The sequence below is a fragment of the Cucurbita pepo genome, chromosome 14 (assembly GCF_057944985.1).
Source record: "Cucurbita pepo subsp. pepo isolate OVF chromosome 14, ASM5794498v1, whole genome shotgun sequence".
In the NCBI taxonomy this organism is placed as follows: domain Eukaryota; kingdom Viridiplantae; phylum Streptophyta; class Magnoliopsida; order Cucurbitales; family Cucurbitaceae; genus Cucurbita; species Cucurbita pepo.
Genome location: NC_141811.1, coordinates 3,439,800 through 3,453,427, shown reverse-complemented (window position 1 = coordinate 3,453,427; position 13,628 = coordinate 3,439,800). Strand labels below are relative to the sequence as shown.

Here is a 13,628-nt window from a genome sequence, read left to right as displayed (position 1 = left end):
CTCCAAAGGAGTCGAGTCGAGCCTCAATTAAGGGGAGGCTCACTTTGTTCGAGGGGAGGTGTTGGATGATGAAAGTCCCACATCGGCTAATTTAGGGAATGATCATGTCTCCTCGAATGCAGTAAAAAATGACTAAGACTCCAAAGGAGTCGAGTCGAGCCTCAATTAAGGGGAGGCTCACTTTGTTCGAGGGGAGGTGTTGGATGATGAAAGTCCCACATCGGCTAATTTAGGGAATGATCATGTCTCCTCGAATGCAGTAAAAAATGACTAAGACTCCAAAGGAGTCAATTGTGGAGAGTCGTGTTCGTTTAAATTTAAACGTATCTTTTTTTTTTAATGACATGAAACATTTGAACAAATATGAATTAAAATCTTAAATTATATGTTTTTTTTTTATTTTGTTTTATTAAATGGACAATAAATGATTCTACCGTAAAATTATAAAGAATGGTATGGGATTCTGCGTTGACTAATACCATAAAAAAAAGACGATCATCACGTCATGTTGGATAACGATTTGAGTTTTTGTTTTTTATTGTTTTTAAAAATTAAGCTTTTAAACACCATTTCTACCCGTGATTGGTATAATGAAACGTGCTAGATGTCACCTATATCTTCTCCAACACGTGTCATTCTCATGTTGCGACTAACACCGTCTTACCCTTTACTATGTTTCTTTTTATCGAACATATTTGTCCCCTTATCGATTTGTGAGCCAAATTATTAAATGTTCGGAATAATATGACTAACGATTCTCCACATTGAGTATATGAGAAGATTTACAAATTAAATCTAGCATATGCCTATTCGTCATTCAAGAAAGATTAGGGTACGAGTATTTTGAATTGAAAAAAAAAAACGTGTATGTTTATAAGGGCTCAGTAGAAGGTGAGCTGTAATTTATCTCACGTGTACGTTGACCGTCCAAGTATGAGTTTACTCCTAATAGTGCGAAATACGTACGTTTAAAAATATTTTATCCTAATGAATTAAAGAATAACATCTATAAATTTGAGCATAGTTTGGTAGATAAATACGCTAATTACACGCAAAGAAACAATAATAGAATCTAAGGTATGTTTTATTGTGATTACAATAAATTGGGCCGAGGTTGGGCCCAAAAAATGGGCCGAATATGATATTGAGATGGGCCTGAGATATAACAAGCCCACGAACGTAGCACTGGAATCAAGACAAGCTTTGTCCGCACACCACAGTTTTCTCCTGGTCGTTTGGTTTGCCGAGAAAATGCGGGAAGGCATTTCCCATTATAAGCTCAAAGAAAGCGAGGCGCGTGTAGTTTCTTTCAGATAGGCGCATGCAAGCTTCCGGCCAGCACGCAGGCAGTACCACCAGTGATTTCTGAAGGTTGCTAGAAAAACCAGGTGAAGTTGCTTAAGCTATCCGTGTTCATGTCGATATGTGTGGTTGCTTTTTTTGTTTTTTGTTTTTTTACTTCGCATGAGCTTCGTTGCCGTATTTATTAATTCAGCGTCAGGTAGAGTGTGGCAGGTAGTGGTTTATATGGCTGTGTGTTTGTGTGATTCTTGTATACAGACTGGTTGTTGATTAGGTTACTTTGTTTCTGAAGAAGTTGTAGTTTGTGTGCTAATTGCTGTATCTCGTAGTTTCGTTTTTGCGGCTGTAGGATGAATGAGATGTCGAATAACGAACGTTTAAATGATGTTTTGTATGTGTTTGTGGGGATTAAGAATGATGATACACTAAATAAACAAGTGATCGCTTACTGAACCTCTGTTATGTGATTTTACGAAGTGATTAATACTGTATTTTCACGTTTGTTGATTCTTGAACATAGTCATGTATGGCATATTTTCTTTTAACTTTAAGATCACGTGATGGTGTATGCTTTCAACATATTCTTTAGCATTACAGTACAGTCCTGGAGTGGAATCTTGTGAGATAGCTAATGTCTTTTGATAAGTATCTATGTTTTGAGTCATTAGACTACAAAGGTCTTTAGTTTTGTAGCTTGCCTGTTGACGACTAGGTCTATGCTGGTTGTGGTATTTGATTTTGAAGCGCAAGTTTATATGGATTTTGTACCACGAGAAACTTCTTTCCATATGGACAAAATTACAGTATTGAATACATATTGTCAATTAAACCCTTGAGAAAGAGTCATATCACATGATTGAAAGCCTTTAAAATGTAACTCAAGAAGGAATAATCGCTACAAAATTGTTATAGTAGGTGTTCCAAACATTGAACTCAGATCCTCTAACCCTTGAGCAAGAGTTATATCATTAGGGACCAGCCGTCTGTTTCAAACCATTATTGTAAATCAGAGCCTCTTTGCTCTTTTGTAATATCTAATTTTTTATGTCTTTTGTACGTGCTCCTCTTTTTTGTACTTTTCTTTTTGTTTAAGCTGTCTGTTTCTTCAATGAAATAGTGAGTTTTCATTTTTTTAAAAACATTTATATTTTGAATCTCTTATCAAGATTGTTCAGCATTTTAGTGGTTGTGATTTCCAGTTTTCTCTTCCTCTTTCAAGAATCTTGTTGTTTCAGTTTTCTTCCTGTGTTGATCTTTGCTTGTAAGAGGGGAATGTCAAAGCTGAATTGCTGACGTTGAATTAACTGTAAAAATCTGGCTGATGTGATGCATGTTCATACAGCTTGGTGAAAGAAATTTCAAGGAATGTTACTAATTCTAGTTTGCTGAGCTCTAACATGGCGGACAAGTTGTGTCCAATTTGAAGTAAAATGTGTACATGGTGGACAAGCTTTCAACCAGGATACAAGGTGCAGCTGCTTCTTTGATGCCTATTCTTGTAAGTAAATTGCAGTTGACTATTTCTTTTGATGTATATTACTAAGCAGTAAGGGGCTTGCTTTTTAACTCATCATGTCAGACATGAACTCTGTTGGGGCGTTTTGCTTGGATTTTTTAATAATCTTGTCAGACATGAACTCTGTATGTTATCTTTAACCTTTCTGGTAGGATACTAGTGGTTTTTTTATGCACCCGCTTTTGAGGATTTGATATAAACGCAAGAATGTACCCATCTTGTTTTTAGTTTGGAAAGTTAAAATCATTCTCTTTAACTGTAAAATGTAGTACTAATGGTTGGTTGAAACTGAAGCTAAAGAAGGGACATTTCAAGAATTGAACTTGGGGATCTCTTGCACCCATAGCAAACTGATACCTGTAGATCAAATGTCCAGCCTGACTTCTAGAAATACATTTATTTTAGAATCATAATCAGATTTTTACAAAAGGAATATTCTGTACAAGAAGCTAGTAATGATAGTAAAATCAAAGGTTCTAGCAAACTGATACAAGTGATGCATCTAAGGGGCAGGGTACCCAAACATGTTGATTTTCCATAATAGGGGAACGTATCAACTAAACCTTTGATTTTACTACCATTACTTGCTTTGTTGCAACATTTTATTGAAGATAAGTAAAACCTAAAGTTATGCATGTTGGGTGAGCTAGGTTGGATTCTAGCTGGTATCTCCATCTTTCATGGTTGAATGTTTATCTTAGAGAAGTCAAAAACACTTCAACTTGAAGGCTTCTCAATTCAGAATCTCTTGCACCCAAAGGAAGAATTAAACTAATAGACCAAATGGAAAGTTTGCTCAGATGAGTTGCTTTTGCATGATAGATGGAATAAGTAAGATTCAAGCTACCTACTTTGATTTATTATTATCTAGTGCTTGCCCTATGTGTGGTAGTGGTAGAATTATAGATGCGAGATACATCTTAAAAAGGTGGTTTGAGTTATAATCCAGAAATAGTGTGTATAATTTAAAACCTGGGATTTTTGCTCCATATGAGTGTTTTTCATGAAGTTCGTCAAAGGGAGCATAACTCAATGGTAATTGGCATGTACTCCTTCATTTAAGGTAGGAGGTTCAAATTCACATACTCTAGTTGTACTAAAAAAAAGCACTGATTTAGTTCTAAAAATAGTGATGAAGAGGAACAGAATCTTTTTCTCATTTCCCCTGGAAGAATACGTGCTAAACCAACCCTTACATAAATCCACACCAAGGAGTGTTTTTGTAATAGGAATTTAGTGTACGAATGATAACTTTCAGAGCGCAAGAGGATCTTCCCCTAATGAAAAAGTTTACCGAAAAAGAAAGGAGAAGAAAAAGGCATAAGCATAACCTGGAATAAAGATAGATGGGAATCATTGGTTCTGCCGTGGTTTTTAGACTGACTAAAGCTAAAGTTCAATATCTGCAGTAATATGCTGAAGTTCATTATGATAACTCTGTTTTCCCATGACCAAATCATGAACAATCTTGGAGACCTTGCATGTGGAATGCTGCTTATCATAAATATTGGTAGTATTGAGGTTGTCTACTCACTTTCTTTTTTTTTTTAGAACCCAAGTAACCGAACACTGAGAAATTGGAAAAAAAGAAAAAATGACGGTTTTAATAATCATCGGATAAATTCAAAAATATGCATGCCCCTAATAACCACTAAATACAATTCAATAATTTCTCAAGAAATTGGGGCATTTTGAGAATTGAATTTTAGACTCTCACACCCAAACTGAGAATCATATAACTAGACCATATTCTATTTTGTAATTGAAGTTATATCATCTTGACGTTGGATCTGTGATGCACTTAGCTAATGTGTAGTTGATGGTTCTTTTTTTTCTGCAGTGGTTGGCCTATCTTTGGCAGTAAACACATCAATGACTGTGTACATAGTAAATTTGCTTTTGAGTGGTTGATGAAATGAGGTAGGTTGCAAGCTACCTCCCTTAATTTTTTATTTTCTTGTGCTTGTCATTTGAAACTTACCATCAAATACCTTATCAGAAATATGCATTAAACATGATCTATAGATGAGCTTCCAGGTGGAACGCTGGCCAGCTGCTTATTCTTGCACTCATCCTCCACTATTGGTATCTATTTACACTCCTGTTTTTTTATTTTTTTATTTATGTTATATCTACTTAACATTCTTCTCTTGGACTTAGTATAAAGATCTTACATTTCCATTATTTGGCATCTTTGCATATAGACTCCTGGTCTTTTATTTTCTAGGTTGCGCACTTAAGATTCTTCTCTTGGACTTAGTTTAAAAGATCTTATGTAAGTTGACTGGAACTTGGAAGTTAAGATTTAGAAATGGCAGTGAAAAAAAGTTTGGGGCATTCCGAGAATCGAACTCGGGACCTCTCGCACCCGAAGCAAGAATCATACCACTAGACCAAATGCCCTATATGAGTATACCAAATTAATTCTTTTTTATTGTAGTTCGAATAATGTATCCATTGCACCATTGTCGAACTTGTTTTAAAATGAAAATTGTGTATAGAAAGTCAACAAGCACATGAGGCATTCTAAGAAATGAACACAGAACCTCCATTCCCAAATTGTGAGACTGCCACTAGATCAAATGCCTTTTTCCTTTATCATATATCAATTTTTAATTGAGACTTATTGAGATTTAGATCTGGTCTTGTGCTGTTGTATACACCTCATTGACCTTTTTTTTTTTTTTTTTTTTGAGGATTGCACATCAATGATTTATTTCATCAACCATTCCAAATTATCTTGTGCATGTCTAAAGATCTTTATCAGAAATATGTAATTACACACGATAGATGTGCTTCCAGGTGAGATTCCAAGCTGATTGCTTATTCAAGCATTCATCCTCCATCATTTGTTCTCTCTCTATATATAGACTCCTTGTCTTTTTGTTTAGGTTTAACTACATTCATATTTTGAAGTATAAAATATGACGATCTAATAGATCTAATGAATAATGGAACGGAATTTGGAAGTTTAACCTTGAAAATGGTGGGGGGAGGGGGGATTTTGAGAATAGAATTCGGAACATCTCGCACCTAAAGTCATGCCACTAAATCAAATAGTTTGAATGCAAGAAAATCATCTGATATTTTTCATTGTAATAGATTATAACTTCTTGATGCTGGAACCTTGGTACAATTGACTAATGTGTAGTTGGTGGTTGCTAAACTTATGGGTAGATAACAAGAAGTTTTTGGTTGAAATGGTAATTAAGAATAGATAGTCAACAGCTCATGCCACATAAGGCATAAAAAAAAAATTGAACTCAGAACCTCCTATACCAAATTGATTTTTTTTCTCTTTTGCTAAATATGAACTCGAGAATTTACCACCAGATCAACTGCCTCATCGTTTCCTGTATCAAATACAGGATTTCAATTTTTAAGTAAGACGTATGAAGATGTAGAAGTGATCCTCGTGTTGTATGGTTGTCAGTGATTTGGTGTACTTTGCAAAGTTTCTTTTGAATGGTTGATGAAATAAGTTAGGATCCCTGAAATAATTTATGATATTTATGAATCATCTTGTGCTTGTCTCTTTGAAATTAATGACCAAGGTTTCTTCTCGTAATTATAAGGTATGCATGATTGAATATAGATGAACTTCCAGGTGGGATTCTAGTTGGCTCCGTTCAAGCATGCACCCTTCATATCTGGTATGCATATGCACTCTTAGTCTCTTAATTTGGTTGTTTGCTTCTGTTCTTCTCTTAAACAATAAAATATAGAGAGTCAATGAATAACTAAACGACAACTGGACGCTTAAATTTGAAAATGATAAGAGCAAAAAGGGGCATTCCGAGAATTGAACTCGGGACCTCTCACACCCGAAGCGAGAATCATACCACTAGACCAAATGCCCTAGATGACTATAATAACTTCGTTAAATAATTTTTATTGTAACTAACATTGCATCTTCTTGATGTTGGAACCACGGTATAATTGATTAATCTGTAGTTGGTGAATTTGATTTTTCAATGGTGGTTGGCAAGCTTATTGGTAGTTTACAAGAAGTTTTTCGTTGAAATGAAAATTATGAATAGAAAGTCAACAATCTCATGTCACATGAGGCATCCAAAGAAAATTGAACTCAGAACCTCCCATACAAAATTGATTACTTTTTTTCTTATGCTAACTACGAAATTGATAATCTACCACCACATCAACAGCCTTATCTTTTCCTATATCAAAATACAGGATTTCAATTTTTAATTAAGACATGAACATGTGAACCTGATTGCACCTAGCAAAGTTGCTTCTAAATGATTGATGAACTAAGTTAGGATCCTTGTTTAGCTGCCTTGATTTATGAATTGTCTTGTGCTTGTCTTTTTGAAACTAATGATCAAAGTTTCTTATCATAATTCTGAAATTTGCTTATGGTAGAATGAATATAGATGAATTTCCAGGTGGGATTGGGATTGATTGGCTACATTCAAGCATGCATCATTCATGTCTCGTATGCATATACACTCCTTTTATTTAGGTTGTTTGCTTACTTTCTTGTCTTGAACAATAAAATATAAAGGGGTAAAGAATAATTTAATGGCATTTGGAAGCTTAAATGTTGAAAATGGTAAAAGCAAAAAGGGGGCATTCCGAGAATCAAACTCGGGACCTCTCGCACCCAAAGCGAGAATCGTACCACTAGACCAAATGCCCTGGTTGATTATGTTACATTCATTAAATCAAATTTATTGGAAGTTATATTGCATCTTCCTGATTGTTGAGCCACGGTACAATTGATTAATGTGTAATTGGTGAAGTTTCTTTTTCAATTGTGGTTGGTAAGCTTATTGGTAGATAACCAGAAGTTTTTAGTTGGAATGGAAATTATGAATAGAAAGTCAACAATCTCATGCCACATAAAAAAGCATAAGAAAAAAATTCAAATGGGTTACTTTTTTCCTTATGCTAACTACGAAATTGAGAACTTACCACCAAATCAACTGCTTTTCTTTTCAGATATCAAAAACCATGTTTCAATTTTTAATTAGGACATGAAGATGTAGACCTGATTGCACTTAGCAAAGTAGCTTTTGAATGATTGATGAACTAAGTTAGGATCCTTGATTAGCTGCCTTGGTTTATGAATTGTCTTGTGCTTGTCTTTTTGAAACTAATGATCAAAGTTTGTTATCATAATTATGAAATATGCATATGATAGAATGAATATAGATGTTCCAGGTGGGATTGATTGGCTACATTCAAGCATGCATCATTCATGTCTGGTAAAAGAAAAGAGGGGGCATTCCGAGAATCGAACTCGGGACCTCTCGCACCCAAAGCGAGAATCATACCACTAGACCAAATGCCCTAATTGAATATATTTCATTCATTAAATCGAATTTATCGCATGTTATATTGCATCTTCTTGATGTTGGAACCATGGTACAATTTATTAATGTGTAGTTGGTGAAGTTGGTTGTTTGTACGCTAATTGTTCGATTACAAGAAGTTTTAAGTTGAAATGAAAATTATGAATAGAAAGTCAAAATATCCTACACAATTGAACTCATAGCCTCCCATACAAAATTGATTCTTTTTTCTTATACTGCCTTCAAAATCGAGAATCTACCCCTAGATCAGCTGACCTATCTTTTCCTATATCATGTACGCCTGGTCGTATTTTTAGCAAAGTTGCTCTTGAATGTTTGATGAACTAGGTTAGGATCCTTGATAGCTGGTGGGATTCTGATTGGCTGCATTCAAGCATGCACCCACCCTTCATGTTTGGTATGCACATACACTCCTAGTCTTTTATTTAGGTTGTTTTCTTACATTCTTATTTTGAGCAATAAAATAGAAAGAGCTCAAGAATAATTAAATTACATTTGCAAGCTTACATTTTGAAAATGGTAAAAGAAAATGGGATTGTTCCGAGAATTGGACTCAGGAACCTCTCGCTTCCCAAAGCAAGAATCTTACCTCTAGACCAAATGTTTTTTAAATTTCAATTATTGTAATTAATATTACGTCTTCTTAATGTTGGAATCATGGTACAGTTTATTAATGTGTTGTTGGTGAAGTTATTTTTTAATGGTGGTTGGTAAGCTTATTGGTAAAATACAATAAATTTTTGAGTTAAATGAAAATTATGAATAGAAAGTCCATACGGCATCCAAAACAATGGAACTCAGGACCTCCCTTACCAAATTGATTGTTGTTTTCTTACGAAATTGAAAATCTACCTTAGATCAGCTGTCTTATATTTTCCAATATCAAATGCAGGATTTCATGGCTGGGCACATGCCCTTGTCGCTATGAAATGTTAAATATTTTTGTCAGAAATATATAAATATATATTATAGATGTGCTTCCAAGTGGGAACATGGCATGGCTGGCTAGTATTCAAGCATTCATCCTCCATTATTTGGTATGATTTATATCTAAAGATTACTGACATTTTATTTAGTTGCTTCTGTGTTTCTCATGATCTATAAAATATATATACCTTATGAATATTATAACGGAATTGGAAATAGAAAATTGTAATGGGGGCATTCCGAGAATTGAACTCGGGGCCTCTCGCACCCTAAGCGAGAATCATACCACTAGACCAAATGCCCTGATGTTGGAGTTTTTTTAATGGTGATTGGTAAGCTTGTTGGTAGAACACACTAAGTTTTTGGTTAAATGAAAATTATGAATAGAAAGTCAACAATCTCATGCCACATTAGGCATCTAAAACAATTAAACTCAAAATCTCCCATATCAAATTGATTGTTTTTTTCTTATGCTAACTTAGGAATTGAAAATCTACCAAATTTGTTAGTGGTAAAAGTGAAGGGGCATTCTGCACAGAATTATTTCTATTTGATTATACATAATTTATTTATTGTTCTTTATTTTAATTCAGATGATATCCTCTTGATGTTGGGCATGGCTTGCTACATATTCAAGCATTCATCCTCCATTATTTGGTATGATTTATATTTGAAGGTCACCTGAATTTTATTTAGGTTGCTTATATGTTTCTCATGATCTATAAAATATATATATACCTTGTTAATAATATAATGAAAATTGAAAATAGTTATAGAGCAATAGGACCCCCTTCATAGAATTGAACAAAGGACCCTCTCGCATCTTAGCAAGAATCATACCACTAGACCAAAGACCCTATTTCTCTTGACATATCTAAAGGTTTCTAGAATTTTATTTTTATATCTTCCTCACGATGCATCGAAGTATAATCGAAAAAATAAATAGGGGAGAAACACAAAGAATTGAACTCAAGACCTCTCACACCCTAAGCAAGAATCATACCACTAGACCAAATGCCCTATTTCTCTTGAACTATACCTAAAGGTTTCCTCATGATCTATATATACCTTATGAATAAGGTATTGGAAAAAAACAATAGGGGCATTCCGAGAATTGAACTCGGGACCTCTCGCACCCTAAGCGAGAATCATACCACTAGACCAAATGCCCTGGTTGAGTATAATACATTCATTAAATTAAATTTATTTGTAAATTAGATTGCATCTTCTTGATGGTTGATCCACGGTACAATTGATTGATGTGTAGTTTGTGAAGTTTCTTTTTCAATTGCTGTTGGTAAGCTTATCAGGTTGGAATGAAAATTATGAATAGAAAGTCAACAATGTCATGCCACATAAAGCATAGGAAAAAATTGAACTCAAAACCTCCCATACCAAGTGGGTTACTTTTACGAAATTGAGAATTTACCAGCTTTTCTTTTCCCATATCAAAAACAAGGTTTCAATTTTTAATTAGGACATGAAGATGTAGACTTCATTGCACTTAACAAAGTTGCTTTTGAATGATTGATGAACTAAGTTAGGATCCTGGATTAACTGCCTTGATTTATGAATTATCTTGTGCCTGTCTCTTTGAAACTAACGATCAAAGTTTCTTATCATAATTATAAATATGCATGATAGATTATAAATGAACTTCAAGGTGGGATTCTGGTTGGTTGCACTAAAGCATGCATCATTCTTCTCTGGTATGCATATACACTCTTAGTAGTTTAATTAGGTTGTTTGCTTTCCTTCTTCTCTTGAACAATAAAATATAATGGGGTAACGAATAATTAAATGGCATTTGGAAGCTTAAATTTTGAAAATGTTAAATGAAAAAAGGGGGCATTCCGAGAATCGAACTCGGGACCTCTCGCACCCAAAGCGAGAATCATACCACTAGACCAAATGCCCTGGTTGAATACATTGCATTCATTAAATCGAATTTATTGTAAGTTGGTACAGTTTATTAATGTGTAGTTGGTGAAGTTGCTTGTTTGTAAGCTAATTGTTTGATCACAAGAAGTTTTTAGTTGAAATGAAAATTATGAATAGAAAGTCGAAATATCCTAAACAATTGAACTCATAACCTCCCATACAAAATTGATTCTTTTTTCTTACGCTGCCTTCAAAATCGAGAATCTACCCCTAGATCAGCTGCCCTATCTTTTCCTATATCAAATACAGGAGTTCAATTTTAGTAAGACATATGAAGATGTAGACCTGGTCGTACTTTTATCTAAGTTGCTCTTGAATGTTTGATGAACTAGGTTAGGATCCTTGTTTATAGCTGGTGGGATGCTGATTGGCTGGCATTCAAGCATGCACTCTTCATGTCTGGTATGCATATACACTCCTACTCTTTTATTTAGGTTGCTTTGTTACATTCTTCTTTTAGCAATATTTGAGCAATAAAATATAAAGATGTAACAAATAATTAAATGGCATTTGGAAGCTTAAATTTTGAAAATGGTAAAAGAAAATGGGTCGTTCTGGAAATTGAACTCAGGACCTCTGGCTTCCCAAATCAAGGATCTTAGTTTTTTAAATTTCAATTATCGTAATTAATATTAAGTCTTCTTAATGTTGGAATCATGCTACAGTTTAGTTTATTAATGTGTTGTTGATGAAGTTATTTTTTAATGGTGGTTGGTAAGCTTATTGGTAAAATACAATAAATTTGTGGGTTAAATTAAAATTATGAATAGAAAGGCCATACGGCATCCAAAACAATGGAACTCAGGACCTCCCTTACCAAATTGATTGTTGTTTTCTTACAAAATTGAAAATCTACCTTAGATCAGCTGTCTTATATTTTCCAATATCAAATGCAGGATTTCATGGCCGGGCACATGCCCTTGTCGCTATGAAATGTTAAATATTTTTGTCAAAAATATATAAATATATATTATAGATGTGCTTCCAAGTGGGAACATGGCATGGCTGGCTAGTATTCAAGCATTCATCCTCCATTATTTGGTATGATTTATATCTGAAGATTACTGACATTTTATTTAGTTGCTTCTATGTTTCTCATGATCTATCTATAAAATATATATACCTTATGAATAATACAATGGAATTTGAATTAAGAAATGTAACAGGGGCATTCCGAGAATTGAACTCGGGACCTCTCGCACCCTAAGCGAGAATCATACCACTAGACCAAATGCCCTGATGTTGGAGTTTTTTTAATGGTGATTGGTAAGCTTGTTGGTATAACACACTAAGTTTTTGGGTTAAATGAAAATTATGAATAGAAAGTCAACAATCTCATGCCACATAAGGCATCTAAAACAATTGAACTCAAAATCTCCCATATCAAATTGATTGTTTTTTTTCTTATGCTAACTTAGGAATTGAAGATCTACCAAATTTGTTAATGGTAAAAAGTGAAGGGGCATTCTGCATAGAATCATTTCTATTTGATTATACACAATTTATTTATTGTTCTTTATTTTAATTCAGATGATATCCTCTTGATGTTGGGCATGGCTTGCTACACATTCAAGCATTCATCCTCCATTATTTGGTATGATTTATATTTGAAGGTCATCTGAATTTTATTTAGGTTGCTTATATGTTTTAGATGATCTATAATATATATATATATATATACTCCTTGTTAATAATATAATGAGAATTGAAAATAGGGAGCTCTTAAGAGAATTGAACAAAGGACCCTCTCACATCGTTAGCAAGAATTATACCCCTAGACTGCCCTATTTCTTCTTGAATTAGATTCTAAAGGTTTCTAGAATTTTATTTAGGTAGTTTATATCTTGATCTAGGAAAAACATAATAGGAGCATTTCGAGAATTGAACTCAGGACCTCTTGCACCCTAAGCAAGAATCATACCACTAGACCAAATGCCCTATTTCTCGAGAATTATATTTAAAGGTTTCTAGAATTTTATTTAGGTTGTTTATGTTTTCCTCATGATCTATATATACCTTATGAATAAGGTAATGAAAAAAAACAATAGGGGCATTCTGATAATTGAACTCGGGACCTCTTGCACCCTAAGCAAGAATCATATGCTCTATTTCTCTTGAACTATATCTAAAGGTTTCTAGAATTTTATTTAGGAAATTTAGGTTTATATTTTCCTCATGATCTATATATACTGTCCTCATGATCTATATATATATATACCTTATGAATAAGGTAATGAAAAAAGAATACAATAGGGGCATTCCGAGAATTGAACTCGGGACCTCTCGCACCCTAAGCGAGAATCATACCACTAGACCAAATGCCCTATAGTTTATTTTAGTTTCATCAAGTTTGTTTAATTGTAATTATAGTAATGCCTTGATGATGTTGGATTTGTAGTACAATTGACCGATGCGTGGTTGGTGGAGGAGCTGTTTTTTTCAATGGAGGTTGGTAAGCTTAAAGGTAAAATAATAGTTGGCCTGTTGCGTTTATTTCTAATTTTCTAATTTTAACTTAAAAGTAATAAATTTTTATTTGCTTTATTTTTCTTTTTCAATCTCTTCCTCTCTTTCTATCTTGTTCACCATCAATTGCAACTGCCATC

At 33.9% G+C, this 13,628-nt stretch overlaps 1 long non-coding RNA gene and 10 other non-coding genes across 27 annotated transcripts; 1 reads left to right on the top strand and 10 right to left on the bottom strand.

Annotated features, from left to right (window-relative positions):
* Window positions 1–1,218: 1,218 nt before the first annotated feature.
* Window positions 1,219–13,566, top strand: LOC147789379 (uncharacterized). Of its 17 annotated transcripts, none has more exons than XR_015411691.1 (14): window positions 1,219–1,388; window positions 2,645–2,800; window positions 4,659–4,738; window positions 4,818–4,903; window positions 6,394–8,551; window positions 9,047–9,191; window positions 9,675–9,738; window positions 10,726–10,790; window positions 11,355–11,424; window positions 11,919–12,063; window positions 12,189–12,288; window positions 12,441–12,469; window positions 12,553–12,616; window positions 13,421–13,566. It is a non-coding gene; the product is annotated as an uncharacterized LOC147789379 (long non-coding RNA). The 17 variants fall into 17 exon arrangements; XR_015411688.1 differs by lacking the exons at window positions 12,189–12,288; window positions 12,441–12,469 and adding an exon at window positions 5,515–5,620 and having other exon boundaries at window positions 6,394–6,471; window positions 8,482–8,551; XR_015411696.1 differs by lacking the exons at window positions 12,189–12,288; window positions 12,441–12,469 and adding an exon at window positions 5,515–5,620 and having other exon boundaries at window positions 4,844–4,903.
* On the bottom strand, window positions 5,150–5,221 carry TRNAP-CGG (transfer RNA proline (anticodon CGG)). The gene has a single exon. It is a non-coding gene; the product is annotated as a tRNA-Pro (tRNA).
* Window positions 6,606–6,677, bottom strand: TRNAP-CGG (transfer RNA proline (anticodon CGG)). Its single transcript has one exon. It is a non-coding gene; the product is annotated as a tRNA-Pro (tRNA).
* Window positions 7,406–7,477, bottom strand: TRNAP-UGG (transfer RNA proline (anticodon UGG)). Its single transcript has one exon. It is a non-coding gene; the product is annotated as a tRNA-Pro (tRNA).
* TRNAP-UGG (transfer RNA proline (anticodon UGG)) lies at window positions 8,061–8,132 on the bottom strand. Its single transcript has one exon. It is a non-coding gene; the product is annotated as a tRNA-Pro (tRNA).
* On the bottom strand, window positions 9,313–9,384 carry TRNAP-AGG (transfer RNA proline (anticodon AGG)). The gene has a single exon. It is a non-coding gene; the product is annotated as a tRNA-Pro (tRNA).
* On the bottom strand, window positions 10,181–10,252 carry TRNAP-AGG (transfer RNA proline (anticodon AGG)). The gene has a single exon. It is a non-coding gene; the product is annotated as a tRNA-Pro (tRNA).
* Window positions 10,927–10,998, bottom strand: TRNAP-UGG (transfer RNA proline (anticodon UGG)). Its single transcript has one exon. It is a non-coding gene; the product is annotated as a tRNA-Pro (tRNA).
* Window positions 12,188–12,259, bottom strand: TRNAP-AGG (transfer RNA proline (anticodon AGG)). The gene has a single exon. It is a non-coding gene; the product is annotated as a tRNA-Pro (tRNA).
* Window positions 12,889–12,960, bottom strand: TRNAP-AGG (transfer RNA proline (anticodon AGG)). Its single transcript has one exon. It is a non-coding gene; the product is annotated as a tRNA-Pro (tRNA).
* TRNAP-AGG (transfer RNA proline (anticodon AGG)) lies at window positions 13,275–13,346 on the bottom strand. The gene has a single exon. It is a non-coding gene; the product is annotated as a tRNA-Pro (tRNA).
* Window positions 13,567–13,628: the final 62 nt, after the last annotated feature.